We start from the raw sequence: 5734 nt of genomic DNA on the forward strand, positions 1-5734 counted from the left end.
GGTGTACATAAGCCCCCATTAGTCGCGTCAACCATGTGTACCTGCTGCTTCTGGCCTGATTCATCGATCTTTTTGGTGAGGATACTCATTTGCATCATCAGAGTGGCCATATTTTTGGCTATGGACTTGTTTGGGTCCAAAGCCACTGCGTGAATGACAGGAGTGATCATAGAGTCTCTTGTCATCCATCCTGAGTTTTGAGCCATTTTATCAAGTAGGATCTTGCATTCTCTGAATGATTTTCTCAAAAATGCTCCACCTGCTGAAGAATCAACAATGGCCTTTAAGCTGTCTGCCAATCCCATGTAGAACCTCTGCCCCAACATCTGATCTGGAATGCCATGATGTGGACACTTAACCAGCATACCCTTGAACCTCTCCCACGTTTCTTGTAGTGTTTCTGTTGGTCTCTGCCTGAAGCTCAATATCTCATCAATTTGTTTGGCAGTCTTATTGGGTGGGTAGAACTTGTTCAAAACTTGCTTGACTAATTCCTCCCAAGTAGTGATGGAGTTTATGGGGAGTGAATTAAGCCAAGTCTGAGCCTCTCCTGTCACCGAGAATGGAAAAATAATAGCTTTATTGCTTCCGGTGTCACATTAGGTTGCCTTTGAGTGACACATATCGACAGGAAATTTTTTAGATGTTGCTGAGAATCTTCAATGTAAGACCCTGAGAACAGTCCCTTGTTCTGCAACAAATGTAGCATGTTGTTTGTGATTTGAAATAATTTTGCTTGTATCTGAGCGACTGCAATTGCGGTTGCCAAATTTTCGGCGGTGGGTTGTGTCCAATCGTACAATGCTGCTTCTGGAATAAGAGGCACCACACCCTGATTGTTCGGGTCATTCGTATTGTTTCTGTTGTTTGGATTTTCTATTCCGTCATCCATGTCTGGTTCGATTTGTTTTGTTGAGTTCTGTTGTTGTTTGCCCTTCTTGTTTGCATGATTCAGTGCCTTGAAAACTTTCTCAGGATCTGATAATGCTTCGAACAATTCACCAGTTCTTGAGGAGTTTCTAGGCATGCACCTATAACACCCAAGACTACAAACGTTAGAATTTCAATGTATTTAGTTTAAAATGAAGAATATTGACTACACTAAGAATTCAAGCACTTCTTTTAGCTGCAATTAATAACACCGTTAATTCCACGGCAACGGCGCCAAGATTTGATTACGCCCAACTATACCTTATAAAAAGGACTAAGCGGTCGTTGCAAATATATTCCGGTTAACAGGTCCGGAGTCGAATCCCACATGGAATTGACCTATTAAGCACAACTACTAGACTCACACAAATTCACGCAATCAATATTCAGAAATATTTAAATAGCAATTTAGATGTTTACTAACTAAATATCACGTAATGAAAATGCAGTAATTAATAACTAACTACGAACAAGTTGTAGACAAGAATTGGAATGGTCTAAGGTTCTGATTTCCCCTATTGTCGGAATCCTTTCCGCTACATTTCCTATTAATTTGCCTAAGTTTTCTCTACCGCTCATGAGCTCTCAGAGTATTGTAATTCTCTCCCGAGTAACTACGATAATTTACCAGACATATTCTTCCGAATTATGCTAGCTGGCACTAAGTTACGGCTCAATCGAATCGCACCAAGGTTTCGTTATTCCTAATCCCACCTTTGAACCCTCCGTATTGATCCCTCATATATGTTAGGAGTGATGTTGTTCAACAACTACCTAAATATGCACTCTCTTCCGAGTAATACACACTAAATATGCACAGTCGATTGAGAGCTCTTCAACCAACCACAATATAAACGTAGTTGAACAAATAGAGAAAAACTATGGCAAATCTATATTAACGTAAAGGAAAATCATCCTCCAATAGGTTCCATCAAAACCCTAGATTAGAAGTTTAGCTACTCATACTCATAGTAAATATTTCCCAAGTATTTTGCATAAATAAATTACAAAGTAAAGATGAAGGAATGTAGACATCGATGATTCTGTCCCCCAACGGGTGTTCCACAAGCTATTCTTGCCTCTGGTTGCAAAACTCCTTCAAAAGTGGTATTTAATGTCTATTTATACGTGTAGGAAAAGACCTAAATGACATAGCCAGTCCTAGTCAAACAAGGAGATGAAATAAGCCTTCAAAATCCGGATCAGGCTTGCCTCAGACCGTGCCTCGCGAGGTAAAACCTCGCCCCAGACCATGCGACACCTTCCTCCATGCAAGCTCAACCTCGCCTCATCCCTCGCGTCGTTGCTTCCTCGTGAGTTCAAAGGCTCGCCTCGCCAGCTCTAACGCGAGCTCAATAGCTCGCTTCGCCAGCTTCCTCATTTTTCCGCTGCTCACTTCTTTCTTTCTTCTTTTCAACTATTTTCGAGCACGCTTTATACTTTAAATATTCATTTTTCTCTACTTTCATCTCCAATGTACCTACACATAAAATAGACTCCATTACGCGCAAATAAAGTGTAGTTTAACATTAAAGCACATAAAATGTAAGGTAAATAATGTACTACTATATGGAATTATAGCCACACATCAGTGGCCAATCGCAATGCTCCTTTTCTTGATTTGTCTGGTGTCGTTATAATTGATACTGATGGTGGGTCAAGGATCAGTCATCTTAGAGAGACGATTACCATCAAACATTCCAAAGACGTTTCCACCAGTAAGAACAATGTAAGTGCTACAATGTTGGATTCTGGAAATTTAGTCCTCGGAGAATCATGTGCAAATGGAAGCTTTGGACCAGTTCAATCGTAGAGTTTCGATTATCCAACAAAAAATCTCATTCCCGGAATGAAACTAGGAGTGAATTTGAAGACGGGCTATTGTTGTACACACACATCATGGTTGAGTGACACAATCCCTAGTTTAGGCACCTTTGAGCTTGGCACATACCCTAGTGGTGCCAACCAATTGGTTATTTCGTGACGAGGAGAGGTATACTGAAAAAGTAGTGTTAGGATCGGGAACCCGGGTAGTGCGGAATTTAGCCAAACAATGGTATAATATCAATAACAAAGACAATGGAAGTTTATAACAACGGCAATTAAAGCATATAAAGAAGACACAACTTTAACGTGGTTCGGTCAAAGTGACCTATGTCTATAAGCAAAGAGGAGCAATTTCACTATAGCAACAAGAGTACAAAAGAGAGTACAAAATTAGAGTAAACACTCTAATTAATCCCAAATACCCTAAGAGAATAACCTCACAAGATCACTCCAAAGAAAGGGTTCACACAAGTGCTTCCCAACACTAACTCTCATACAAAACACTCTTAATAAAGGATGAAAGGAAGAAACAAGAAATGAAGACTCAAGTCTTGTTGGTGTGATTAAAATGAACTAATGTCCTTTCCTTTTATAGGCAAAAAAGTCCTGGCCTCTTAGTTTTAAAAGAAAAGAAACAACTTGTGCAAATGATATCCACCACACAATGCGATATTTTTGGATCCTAAAGAATATTGCCAACAAAATCTACACTTTGCAAATATGTTTATACTTATGTGAGATAGACTCCATTAACCAAAATATTGGCCATAATTACAAATCTCCACCTTGGCCTAAATTAGGCTGATATAGTAAATTTGCTCCACCTTCTCCCAAAAGCCCCAATGGGCATATGTCAAAATTTAATGCTATCAAAATCAGACAAGTTGCCTGATACCGAAACTGTAGTAGGGCCTATAACAGTGGATCCCAATAAAGTATACAACGAACCGGATCTGTGTGCTTTCATGATCACAAGAGCACCTTGAAATATTTTCAGAACTCCACCTTCACCAGTGAATTTTCACCCAAGGGATTCTAAAATGCCCAAAGATATGAGATTTTTCTTCAACTCAGGAACATATCAAACATCGGTGAGAGTTCTCACCACACCATCGTGCATTCTGATCCGAATTGTACCTTTGCCAATAATGTTACAAGTAACATTGTTACCTAGTTGGACAACTCCACCTGCAACTGAAACATATGTAGAAAACAAGTCCCTGTTAGGACACATATGATATGAACAACTGGAATCTAAACCACTCATTGTCTGTTCTAAAACTAGTTTCAATTCTAAAAATATAGTTAATATAGTTCCCTCAATCTCATCAGTTGCTACACTAGCTTCGGTGGTGTCAGTATTTTTGTGCTCATTTTTTCTTTCTTTTTGCTTTTCTTTATTTTTCAATTTATAGCATTCAGAGATAATGTGACCTTTCTTATGACAATAGCGACACTCTAAATTATTGTATCTAGATATGGCGTCGGATTTGCCCCTAACAAACAAGCCAACTTCCGCCTGAGTTCCACTAGCTTCCCCAGTAATATCACTATTTATCTGCTCTTTTGATTTTAAGATAGATTTAATATCTTTATAAGATATATTATCCTATGCATAAAGCATAGTATCTCTTATATGCTTAAAAGATGGGGGTAGAGAACAAAGCAGTAATACGGCTTGATCCTCATCTTTAATTTCAGCATCTATATTACTCAAATCCATAAGAATGGAATCAAATATGTCAAGATGAGAGAGAATAGAGGTACCTTCACCCATACGAATTGTATAAAGCTCCTGCTTCAGGTAAAGTCTATTTTCCACCGTCCTCTTCATATATAAGGTTTTCAATTTTTCCCACATGCCTTTGGCTATGGTTTCTACAAAAGCTTCACATAAAACCTCATTTGAGAGATTTAAAATGATACATGCTTTTGCCTTTTTGTCTATAACGGCACTCCTCATCCGTCATTTTATCCGGCTTCTTCTCCTTTCCTTGCAATGCCAAATATAAGCCATCCTGAATTAGGATAGCTTCCATCTTTAATTTTCACATTTCGAAGTTTGCACTTCGATCAAATTTCTCAATATAAGATTTTGTTAGAGTCATTTTGGCTATTTAAACAAACCAGGTTAGATCCGGCTCTGATACCAAATTGTTAGGATCGGGAACTCGGGTAGTGCAAAATTTAGCCAAACAACGGTATAATGACAATAACAAAGACAATGGAAGTTGATAACAACATCAATTAAAGCATATAAAGAAGACACCAATTTAACGTGGTTCGGTCAGTGTGACCTACGTCCACAAGCGGAGAGGAGCAATTTCAGTATATGAATAAGAGTACAAAAGAGAGAACAAAATTAGATTAAATACTCTAATTGATCCCAAATACCATAAGAGAATAACCTCACAAGATCACTCCAAAGAAAGGGTTCACACAAGTGCTTCCCAACACTAACTCTCATACAAAACACTCTTAATAAAGGAGGAAAGGAAGAAACAAGAAATAAAGACTCAAGTCTTGTTGGTGTGTTTAAAATGAACTAATGTCCTTTCCTTTTATAGGCAAAAAGTCTTGGCCTCTTAGTTGTAAAAAAAAAAGATACAACTTGTGCAAATGATATCCACCACCTAATACAATATTTTTGGGTCCCAAATAATATTGCCAACAAAGTCTACCCTTTGAAAATATGCTTATGCTTATGTGAAATGGACTCTATTAGCCAAAATATTGGACATAATTACAAGTAGGGCCTGGAAAAATTGAAGCTTTGGAAATACACCAGATATATCTCAAACAAACTATGAACTCAGATTTAGGTTTGTGTCTAATGATAAAGAGAAGTACTTTTATTACTATGTGAAACATGACATTAACAGCACTTACACAAGGTGGGAGCTGGATCATTTTTGGACAAATGATGCAATTCTACCGAATTTCAGACGTTAGCATGAACAGTTGGAGTTGAAGATAC

General features: G+C 38.1%; 1 non-coding gene across 1 annotated transcript; it reads left to right on the forward strand.

Moving 5' to 3' along the window:
* The first annotated feature begins 336 nt into the window (after positions 1-336).
* LOC117277591 (small nucleolar RNA R71) lies at positions 337-443 on the forward strand. Its single transcript, XR_004507899.1, has one exon. It is a non-coding gene; the product is annotated as a small nucleolar RNA R71 (small nucleolar RNA).
* The last annotated feature ends 5291 nt before the right edge of the window (positions 444-5734 follow it).

The sequence above is a fragment of the Nicotiana tomentosiformis genome, chromosome 11, assembly GCF_000390325.3.
Source record: "Nicotiana tomentosiformis chromosome 11, ASM39032v3, whole genome shotgun sequence".
In the NCBI taxonomy this organism is placed as follows: domain Eukaryota; kingdom Viridiplantae; phylum Streptophyta; class Magnoliopsida; order Solanales; family Solanaceae; genus Nicotiana; species Nicotiana tomentosiformis.